We start from the raw sequence: 13,002 nt of genomic DNA, 5'->3' as shown, positions 1-13,002 counted from the left end.
TAAATAAAAATAATCAGTGAAGATAAACATTATTATGGTCTGCTTAATCCGTTCTTTCGAATAACATATGTATATTCGTAAGTAGGTATTTTATATAGTTTTTATTTTTCAATTTAATTTTATAAATTTCTCTAGCATAATAATAACTATACATTATGGTATCGAAATCTACTCACACATGGATAAAAAAGTTTACTTATTTGTGGCGAAGTATTTATATAGACATACTTTGTCTATATTTAAATTTAAACGGAGTTAAATACGTTCGTTTTGATTGAAACCTATGTATAAAATTTGCAAATACAAAAATTGGTACATGTATTAACTAAAATCACAAAACTAAACTATAGCGTATAAGCTTTTAATCGTAATTTCGTCTGCGTAACTGGCAGATGTTATATACCAAATTTCATCACGATTGGTTAAACCGTTAAGGAGGTAAAAGGTAATAAACGTACAAACAAAGTCACTCTTATATTCATAATATTAGTAAAGGTAAGGATTGTATTAAATTATAAAAGAAATGGTGCCATAACCTTAGCAAAGTCAGGAGATATAAATAAAAATAAAAAAAGGTAATTAATAAGTAAGTTAATTTTTTCTGGGTCTTATATAGATGTTACAGCAATATATTGCGAAAATAAATATCTGTATACAACATAATTTACGACATGTTATATAAATAGGCAATTGTTCACTTTAAGATAGAAATAGTAGAAAGTACAACCAATAAGACAGATGTTTGCGATAGACTTAAATAAGATAAAGCGACAGAAATTATAACGAAGGCATGTATTAAATTTTTAAATTACCCTCCAATTCTTTAGTGCCTATTTCAATTATTCATGAAGCGCGACGAATATAAATTAAGGCAATCCTAGAATACGCGTATTGTTTCGAGGAATTACAGTGGAGTAATAAATAATTTCCATCTTACAATTTGGATTTAAATAAATAATTGTATACTTAGTTTCTACAAAATTATATTCAAAATCAAAATTATAGATTGCGTATTATAAAACTTCTTTGTAAATCTAAGTAAAGATTTACTTAGATTAACAAAGAAGCAGAAAAAGAGGTATTAATCGTTACAAAATAAAAGGTAAATTATTAACCTAACCGTTACAGAACCACAAATAAAAGAATTAGTTGAATTCACACATAAAAATGAAATTAAATGAAATGATAAATCGAGTTCAAACGATGTTACTGAGATATATGTGTGAATTATGTTGGAAGTAGATTAAATCAAATTGAACGCTCAGTACTACGTTTACCTAAAATATTTAAAGCTCACATACTAAATATCTACATTCTTATACACACATAAGTTGGCCCCGATAGCCGGTTTATGTTCCAGCATAGAATATCTAATAAAATATCTATTATGTTTGGTAGACATCTCAGGCGACATGCGAATCCATAATTCTCCTAAAACTTGCAAAAAAAAAGAACTGTTGAGCCATTTATATTTTAGGCACGAACTACAGGTATGAAATTGTAGGAATAGGTAAGGGATTGAAATGAGAACGAGGCGGAATGCACCCTCGAAATTTAGGTTACGGATGAACTTGAGTACTGGTATATATAATATACCACACCAAATTTATAATACCACAAGGGCTGGGTACATTACTAACATAATTGATAAGGGGCAACAGACAGAGGAAATTCTAAAACTAGAGCAGCTAACTTTAGGAACTGGCTAGGTCGTTCTAAGTGTTACTTACAGTTATTGCCAAAGTTAGCAAACCACTGAATTCGAAGTTAAAGATTGAACTAAATTTCAATGTTGGGCCAATTGGTTGCGGTGAAACTTGGAATAGTTTATAGACCCACAATGATCCGTTTTGGACTAAATAACAAGAAAGCTTATTAGGTAAGTTGACAGCAACAATTAAGAGTGATCTTTGTGAAAATAGACTCCCTAGAAGACCTAGACAGTAACTAAAAATATAATTAAGTAATTAAGGACAGTTTTGTTCCAGTTTGTCGGCGAGATTACTCATTTTGAACTAAATTAATGTTATACTCGTATTAAGTCAGTAAAAAATAAAAAGGTAAACATATTATTAAATATTTTAATATGTAAGTAATTAGTTTAATTTTTAATCTCTATTAAAATCAAAGGCACACAGGGTCACAAGTTACAGTAGATAATATTACTGTTAGCGTTCATTGCTCTCAGATATTCGTTGTTTACACTGATACAGGTATGTTAGTGGTTACATAGATTATATTTACAGCGAATCTTTTTTTTATCGAGTGGCGACTTCGTACAGACAAGCGGTGTATGTTAAGCCTCGGCAGTAAATGATAGGTGGGTGGTCATGATGATAATGATGGGGGTATCCTAGTTTCAGGACCAGGCCGCGAGAGTGAAGTTATTACTTATTATAAAAGTTGGTTCTTAAAGCTTAATGTGTGTGTGACACTTTTATTATTTATGAAAACTATTAATCTATTTTATAATTTACTTATGTATAGGTATTATAATAGAAACTACAGACAGATATTTAATACTAATGTAGATATAATCTATACGTATATATTGATTTAAGGAATTATATATCGACAGCAGACAACTCTGTTGATATGTTTAGCTACAGAAATTACTCATTATGTTTCTAATTAAAAATATATTTAATATATAAAATTCTCGTGTTGCGGTGTTTGTTACCAAACTCCTCTAAAATAGCTTCACCGATATTTATGAAATTTTGTGTGCAAATCGGGTTGGTTTGAGAATCGGGCAACATTTATTTTTCATACCCCTCAAGGATAAGGGTGACCCACTCTTAAATATTTGTTTTAATTTTTTTTACTTTTATTTTATTATGATTTGGAGAGGATGGATGAAAGAAGAATTACGAAAGAGATTTATCGAGCAAGAATGAATGGAGATGTCGGTAGGGGCCGCCCTAGACGGACGTATGTCGACCAAATAGGCGACGTGCTGAAGAAGGGCCAAATTAAAAGTACCCGTAACCGACGAGCGTGTATGACAAGATTGATGAATGTGGAAGAAGCGAAAGAGGTTTGTTTGAATCGAAGCATTTGGCGTTCCATTGTTTCTGCCTACCCTAATGGGAGACAGGCGTGACAGATATGTATGTATGTATGTATTTATTATGATTTAGCATTGAAAAATATATACAACTTCAAATTTTCATCCTTTTACGATCAACCCCTGTTTTTTAATCGCGATTTTTATATTCCTCAATAGGGTTGCAAGATGGCAATATAATAATTGGAGTACGAAGAATTTTCATGTGTAGTTTTAGAAATAATGTATATGGTAAAACAACGTTTGCCAGGTTAGCTAATATTTATATAAAAATATAGTGAAAGTTTTAATAAGTTTGATAAAAAAATAAATAAAAAAAAAAACAAGTTTCATTTCGTGTACCAGTAAAAATTATATTGATATTAGTTTGGGGCTTTCTCAATATTTTTATTACAATTACAAGTAAAACAACATCAAAATATGCTTTTGAACCTGCTATTTATTCATTATTTGAGGCATGTTCAAGAATAAGACTATTCTCTTATTTTCAGGTACATATATTTACGTGGTACCCCGAATTCCACTCATTGGGTTTTATTTAATTTGTCATATGTATTGCATCATGCTTTCGAGTCGAAAAAAAGCAGTTTGAAATATACGATATACAAAGTCGGAATACAATTAGAGTATGACATCCATGTAAATAAATCATTGACATTGACAGAATGAAATAACATTTTTCCTTTGTCAACTCATGAGTGACATTTCTTGAGCCTCAGCGTGAGCTTCTTACTTTTGTCTTTTTTGTTTGTTTTTTTTTATTATCCCAAGTTACGTATGTACATAGGAGAGAGGACATTGTTGTTCAGTTTTGACTGTCTGTAAGAGATTAAACGAAATGTTTATTTATATAATTCATAAATAAATATAAACACTAGATAAAGACAACTATCTTAATATCTCGTATTATTTTATGATATATCTGGAATTCTATTATGACATTCGCAAGAAGCCCCTAGGAGAAACTCCAATAAAACTTTCCAATAACCTAGGTACTTCAAATTGATGTCGTTTGAAGTTTAATTCCACATACAGAGAATAGCATCCTGAAATCGACTTTAATACATAAACTGTGCACTTTTATAGTTATATTCTATAGAAGGTAGATGCTAGGTTTAAGAGAGAATGCTATCTTTTACATAAAGATATATACTTAGGTAATAAAATTGTTATTTTTATTATTAGAATTTTATTTGTGGTAAATTGGAAATAAATTATATTTATTTAAATATGAGTGAAAGGGTTGTAAAAACTGGTTTTATACAGTGTACCTTGTATAAAAGTAATAGAAAAATTGATAGATTTTTTGATGAAAATATTTTTATTATCAATATAAAAAAAAAAACAAAGATACATTGGGCAACTTCTTATGTCAATTTATTCTTGATAATTATCATAGAAACGTGAAAGTAATTTTACCTGTTACATCTTGATAGTCATAAAAGTTCTCATGTACTTAGCAATTTGAATTAGTCTTTGTCCCATTTGGATGTTTTAGATTAATAGTAGGTACTTATATATAATAGTAGGTAATTATATATAATTTCGAGTAATAAGTGAAAATTGCTTCATCAATGCAGCATATTCTTTATACTTTTATTGGTTTATTGTACTTCATTCTGAAAATATTATACGTAACAGAAACATAGAGATAAGGTTATGGAGGTAAAAGTAAGGAGCGGTATTAAATTAGAGTGGCGCTACAATAGACGATGGGTAAATTTTATAGGAAGTAAGTAAACAAAGGCAGCAAAACTTCAGCTTTTTAATGGCGCGCTTTTCAAATGAAAAGCCTAAAATAGAAACATAATGATATGATATATAATTAAAGTTATATTAAATATCATTGTTAAACTGTTAATTATGCATTAAATGCATTAAATAGTGAATATAGATGTTACATTTTTTAATTCGGTGATCAGTAAAAACTACTAAATTAATTTCATACTCTCTTGCTACTGTAGCGCCTGAAAAGGTTTGAAACTGTTATTTATAGCTGCATCTCAACCATTATGTGTCTAGTGGAAATAGGCCTCCCCCTTTTTTCGCTAGGCAATATCGTTTCCCTAAATATTGAGAGCTAATTACACTTCGCTATTAGGATACCAAGTGTAATGGTGAAATTGCAGTGTAGTTCTCAAGTTTTTCTGTTTTCACGTGTATAAATTTTATGATATGTGTTTGGAGTGAATTATATTGATAACCTTGAATGACATATATACTCGTAGAGGGGTTTAACTTAATGTATATTTATATGATGATAAGTATATTCATCCGTGTGGCCCCGGTATAGAATAGGCCACCCTTTCCTTTCCCGTAGGTGTCGTAAGAGGCGACTAAAGGAGGGCGAGGGATGGGCAGCAGTGTTCCTGTTAAAACATCTTCAAAGCCTAACTGCGGTTGCCAATCCGTCTGCCAAGCATGGCGACTACTGGCAAAATCCCTCAAGGAGGAGGTTTATGTTCAGCAGTAGACAGTTAAAAGTTGATATGAAATATATTCATTATTATGATCTAAATTTATTCCGATTTTTTTTTAATATTATTTTTTTATTTTTTCTGATACTTTAAAATTTTTCTTTTTTTTCTTCTGATACAGGTGCGAATCTTCGGTCATAGCTGCAAGGTTGGCAGTACACGTGCCAACTGTACGGGAATAGAGGTCCACCGCCGAGCACGCAATCTCTACTCTATCCGGTTGCGGACCGGATGATCGACCGATTGCTATCAGGACCTAAAGTGTTCTTTTTGTTGTATATATCTTTATATATGTTACTTTATTTACACTTTCTCTGTTCACTATCTACATTTTATTTTATGTGCACCACCGCGATCATTAAATATTTGGTATTGATTTTCATTTATACTATTTGTGTATTCATATAAACTATGTATTTCTTCATATTTTACAACTTGACGATGGGATGCATAAAGTTGCGCATATAGACTGGTTGGTTTGTCCAGATTGATGTTATTTGGTAAGTAATCTGTATACCCTTTTTTATGTGCGTTGTCTCATTATCAGCCAGTTTTAAATTTTGCACATTCTAGAACACAGCGTTAAGTCTTTGATGTGGTCCGTAACATAATCACAAAATAACACTTTTCCTTATTTAATCGTGTATTACGCCAGCCTGTATAACAAGGCGGGATTTCATCTGACGCACGATAAAATTCAAAAACAAACCTTACAAAAGGGACGAACCAGTGAATTATGAATTTTCCGCTTTGAACATGATAAAATGTTTTCTTTCATATTGCTCATGCGCGCTTGTTTGTCAGTGTACCCTTGTTCCGCATAATTTATGCCGGTCGAGATTCGAACCCGGGGCGGATGGATGAGCCACAGGTGCGTCCATTTCATTATAATATATACAACAGTATCCGTTGTTTATTTAATCAAATAGATAAGTAGTAGCTACTATTATTTACTATAGAATATCAGCATTGCGTTTAGTGTGTTTTTGCGCATATATATTCTTCTTTGCGGTCCATATAGATACGAATACCTACGTATTTAAATATATTATTTTTATATTTTCGACATTTTTTCAAATCAAATGCTTTATTTGCAATAAATACGAGTTATTACGATGCTACAACATAGAAATAATAAATGTACGAGCCCATGCCGTATTCTACCCATAGGGTGTGCAAAATTTAAAAAGAAAATATATTCGTGTTTTTACTAATATTACTTATACATAATATTTAGCTACGTTACGCTGTCAGCTTGTTTGCCATTATAAATAGCATAAAAAATATTGAACTTAATCCTGTGTCTACCCTAAAATTGTCTGGTGCTCACCTTAGAATTCGAGAGAAGCTTCACAAGGACCATCTTGGATAATCATTTTAAATACGCCATTGATACTTGAATTATTTGAACGTACTAACAGTACATTTAAATAGACGGATGTTTGTTATTCCTTTACACAAAAATTACTGAACGGATTTGTAAGAAATTTGCTACACAAATAGATTATATTAATACGTAAAATTTATACTAATATTATAAAGAGGAAAGAATTTATTATTTTATTATTTACTAAAAACTCAAAAATTACCAACTGAATTTTAAAAATTCTTACATTTGTTGATAGCTACATTAATAGGGAGTAACATATATAGGTTATTCGAAAATTAAAAATAAAATTAAATATCTACCTGTGCGAAACCAGGTCGGATCGCTAGTACTTTATATTATTGAGTCAAGTAGATGTAGTCGCAATCAGCTTATAACTAAAATTAAATAAAAAAAAATCTTAATTATACAAGTAAATTGAATAATAATAAATCAACCTTATTGATAATAGAATAATTGTAGAAACATAAACTTTCACAGTTCTAACATAATTAATTCGGGATTAGTTTAACAACTTAGTCATATCCACCTAAAATACAATAAAATTATTAACTTAGTTATAGTTATACATCAAAGACCCGTACTGTCCGGGTATGTTCAAATTTTAGTTTTCCTTTATTAGATAATATAAAGTAAATCTGAGTTAGATACGAGTACTGTGGTTTATGTCTCAAATGTGCTTCGTTGAATAGTTTTATATTGTAATACCTACGTAATTATAATACCTGCCTAATATAATAATAGTTGGTACGCGTGATTAAGATTTGATGATGAATCGATATATATATATATATATATATATATATATATATATATATATATATATATATATATATATATATATATATATATATATATAATATATATATATATAAAATATACATATGAAGCATAAGCAATAAGTTTGTATATTTACGAACAACGTTGGTATCAAGTTCGCGCAAGACGCCAACTTAACCCAAATTACAACGGTTAAACTTGTTTCAGTTTGATGCAAAAGCCATTAGGAAGTTTAAACGCTTGTCTTGAGTTGGCCTCAAGCTCAATGTGAAAACGGAGTCTGCATTAAAATAATGATAGTAGTTGTTAGTGGTAGGCGAGGCGAGTATTCAGCGGACATATTGTGTCACTGACTAAGATGAAGTTGTTTTGAGTCGAATAGCTAACGATCCACCGATATCCATTTAGTTACTGCCAACAGTTTACTGCGTTGATATTGCTAGTTATTTTATGGCCAATACGATATGAAACACTTTATTAAGCCGTTTTATCTTTTATTTTTTCTGCACGTCATAAACAGTTTTATGAAGACAGATTGTGATAAGGTAAGATTGTCCAATTAATACTCGTAACCACGACAAATGTCGTGCACAAGTGTCGTAATTATCTTCTAATATTTTAAATTGACCAGAAAATAAAATCAAGCAAAGAATTTTCTTTGCTTGATTGAATTTAAGAACTTAGAAGATAATAAATTTTACTGTATGTTTTTCTGTATATGATATGCGATATTTGATTAAACACAAGCAATTTGGATGAATTTTTAATTAAAAAAGTTTCTTTTTATATTTACTGATACTGAATTGAAAAGTATCTATTGTTACTATTTACTAAACAGTTTCCAGTCAAAACGCCCGTAAATTTCTTGATATCAGTTCTGTTTAGTTCGAGTAGATTCCATGAAAACTTGTTGGAAGCTACTGAAACCGTTTACCTCTTAACCTGCCTGCAGCTACCATTACGCTCTCTCCTTTCATTTTAGATTAAGTTTTTTGTTTGCAACATTTTTGAAATGTGAAATTATTGGAAAAATATAAAATGAGAAACTTGGGTACCTAAGAAAAGTTCTAAACAAAATTAAAATTAATTATTATTAATACTGTACTTTCTATTTTTCGGTAACTAAGTTTAGCAAACTATTATCAATAAAGAATACAAAGTATATTTTTAAGCTAGTCGCTTGCAAGTTAGGCCAATTAAAAACATAAAATGTCAGCAGAATGGTATAGAAATTATATAGATACAAGATATAATATCAATCAAATTGATGAATCGTACAATTCGGAAGCGCTGCTTGTGTTGCGGCGATGGCAGATCCAATCACGGCGAGTGGATGTTCAGGGCGGCCCTCGTAATCTCTGATCGAACGTAAACAACCCTTCAGCCGACATGCCGGGACATGTGGAAAGTGGCTAAATTTAATGTTCTCGAATTTTATTTGTTGTTTACTTACTCAACTCGTAATGGAGTATAGGTATACAAAAGCATTCGTCGTACACATGTGAAATGTGAGTCTGTTATATATTGGCATCTCAACACCTCAATCCATCGTCCTGAAATTTATATATAGTATTTCCGGTGGCTCGGCCTACGTAAATCAGTACAGAAACTATGTGCTAAGTTAGGATATTCTTGTAGGTTAATTCTTTTGAATTCATGATGGGCCAACTGACCTAATATCAGCCTCACCTATCATCCTTTACTGGTGCCCCGGTAGTATATACCAACTGCGTGGACGGCGTAATCATTCCATTATCACCTATTAACCTTCTGACCTTGTATTTTTTTTGCTTCATTTTCGGACATCGCTTTGACAACAAATAGTAGTACGAGTATTTAGTCATCTAGCTAGATTCTGAGAAACAATATCATTCTACCAAAACAAAAATCGTGGGATAAGAACATCAATAAACATAAAAAATGCGAACACGTAGAAATCACGGGAAGTGCAAAACTAAACTAGTAGATACTGCACACGAAAATCGCGCGATACCGGTCAGAGGGTAAAGAAAAAGAAAAAACAAATATTGTCACGCTGGACAGGTGATTTAATATATAGGCTTTCATTTTCAGTTTTTCCTTTCTTGCCCTGTTATATTGTCCATTGTCCTTTGTTCTCTTAGTCTCCTCTCGCAACATTCATATTAGGCAATGTATAGAAACGTTGATAAGTTTTTAGTTTAGTACAAACTTTTGCGATTTTAATTAAATTTACTAACTATTAAAATATTAGTTAAATAAGCTAATACCATTATTTTAATTTAACATTATATTCTATCGCCTCCTACAGGGACCGTTTTTTTTTATGGAGATAAAAAACTATGTAGTCTTTTAAGTTGGAGTAAAATATATATAATTATAAAATTACATTAAAGTTAAAACTGAAATACGAGAATAAACTTCGTGAAACAGAATTTTTAAATTTATTGAAAATAATTATTATTCTGCAATAAGTATCTATCTATCTAAAATATCTCTGACTATATTAGACTTATAATGTATTTTATTAAATCCATGGACCTTTCCTCCTTGCTTGAAATTAAGTACTAATTGCTATCCAATTTGTGCCGACGCTGAGTACCTATATTTCCAGTTCAATTAGTGGGTTCGTATAACGTTATTACATGTAGGTACTTACTAAATGGTTATAATTAATAAAATTGCATTTAATAATCTTCAGGGTGTTAGTGGATGCAGGTGGCTCAGGACCGTTCCTTATCGCAGTCTATGGGCAGGCCTATGTTCAGCAGTGGACGGATAATGGCTAAGATGATGTTGATGATGATGATCTAATAATGTGATAAAATTACCTAAATATATAATTTTACTCTGATTGAATAGTAGATACTGGGAGTCGGAATCTAGAGACTGGGGTCGATTTTTTAATGTTTCTATTTATTTTACGATTTTGATTAAAATTTATTTTTTCTATGGGACCTAAAAAAAAGAATTTTCTAAATCAGTTTACAGACAGAGTTATAAGGTAATAAACATTAAAAAAAAATACATCCGAACTTAGAACCTCCTTAATGGAAATAGTAAGAATTACATTTTTAATAAATTCAATGTAGGATTAAGTTAAATTTAGTTTTTAATGATCTGTAACATAATAGTTCATTTAGGAGATAGGTTCCGACAATCGCTTCTCAGAATCAATCCTACTGTTATTAAAATATTACAACTAGTACACAATAACAATACATAAATAAAAATGTAATTATAGAAATATTTTTAAAGTGATGTTTATTATAGAAGATTCCTGTTAATAGAAAAAACAAAAAAAAAACCTGTGTCCGGAGCAATATAGCATCAGTTTTATCTATTTATTTGCCACCTTGCTTTGTAAAAGTAAATAAAACAAATAGGTATATAATTTGAATATTTTTATTGGTATTTTAGATACTTATCTATGAGTTTGGAATAAAGTCTTCCGAAATTTTTAATCAGATCTGTTCAATAATACTTAAATAAACCTAGGTTAAAGACTAGAAAATTAAAACCCGACATCGGTCTTACATATTCGAATGCCACAAAGCATATTTATTATGACGAAAATGAAAAGGTTATATATATTACAATTTTTTATCAATTTACTGTAGTATGTAAAATATTCTAAACAGCCTCGTGTCGTTGTCCCATGACAGTTATATTTGTTTGTGTTTGATATCATTATCAAATAAATAGATTGATAGTTAATTTCTCAAATTGGCCACATATGCATGATGCACGAATGCTCTAGAATGGAAAATATTTCCACTGTATACCTTATTTATATAGATGGGTATATTTGTATTAAATACATAAACTATTCTTTATTTTCCCGTACTTATAGTACTTAAAAGTTATTTCATTGTATTAGTAAATATTATGTTAATACCTTGGTATTATGCAAGTTCTATTTGACTATTTGGTCGTGACAAAGGTTTAGAATGATTTTTCCACATTTTCCTAGTCTTTTCGTTGCCAAAAACCCAGAAGATTATAGAAATAGCACAATGGTACATCGTGAAAATGTTACTTATATTCATCACGTATGACACATAATTCTTTAACAGTATCACATAAATAAACTTATATAAATCTATAAGTAGTTGCTGGAAGCAAAACATTATAATTAAAATTATTATCACTATAGTAATTCGGAAATTATTCTCAACCGATCGGTTATTGTTTAAAACCGATGTAAGAATCGATGTAAGCATAATCCCATTTGCTGTTAATAGTGGCCACTTTGCTAACAGCAAATAGGCCATTTGAAGGTGCAAATTAATATGAGGTTTAAAATAAACACAAATGTATAAAGTCACAGATACTAGCATAGGCACCGTCCATGCAATTAATGATATTCTTAACACAGTAGGGGGCGTATTGGTGAAAACTTTCACTAAACAATCGTACATATGTACTGTATATACAAACATCCAAGTGACCATCACCATCTCAGAGTAAGTCCTCAGTATGATGTCCACATAAATACCACAATCTACTTCACATAGTTCGTTTAGAAATTTTATATAGCAAACGATAGTGTAAAATGTTCTTGCTAACATGAATTGTGTAAGCAACTGGTTTTTGTAATTTCGTCTCCATTCGGCAAAAAGGATGGCTGTCAGAATCAGAAGTCCGAACGCAGCGACTGATAAGGTCACCCCAATCGTGTTCAATACAAAAGTGAAAATTCCCAGAATCGAAGTTCGATTTTGTGTTAAATTTAGACGTTCATCATCTACCTCTATTTGATCCATTTTGATGTCACTTTCATTTCACTACATTTATCAATAAATTTCTTTTTTCTTTACTCAATGTATATATAATACGTTCGATTAAAAATGTCTGTATTATAGTCACTTTTCATCACGTAACGTTTATTTTTAAATTACTATCTTTTCATTAATCTCTTAACTTGAAAACTGCAGCATTTTTTCTCACACTTATCATAATTTTACAAGCAGAATTTCCCACGTGTATCGGATAAAGCAACTGCGATTGTTTTGGCCTATGTGGGAAATAATTTTGTGCTAAAATTAATAGAAAACAAGATAGTATTATCTGTGCGGCGATAAGATTGCATATTACAATGTAATGTTTGGTTTATGAGAGATATTAATATTAACGTTATTGGTTTTATGATTACCATGGCTCTCTGGGTGGTCATAAATATTTACGAATAGTGCACGGAATAGAAGTATCTATTTTCAACGATAACAGAATCATGTTACGTAGTAAAGAAATGAATATATAATATAGAATGATATATTGCACTATAAATTAAGCTCAATTAATATTATTAA

Source organism: Galleria mellonella, unplaced genomic scaffold (assembly GCF_026898425.1).
Source record: "Galleria mellonella isolate WM207_F2 unplaced genomic scaffold, CSIRO_AGI_GalMel_v1 utg213, whole genome shotgun sequence".
Lineage (NCBI taxonomy): Eukaryota > Metazoa > Arthropoda > Insecta > Lepidoptera > Pyralidae > Galleria > Galleria mellonella.
This window is presented reverse-complemented; position numbering follows the sequence as displayed.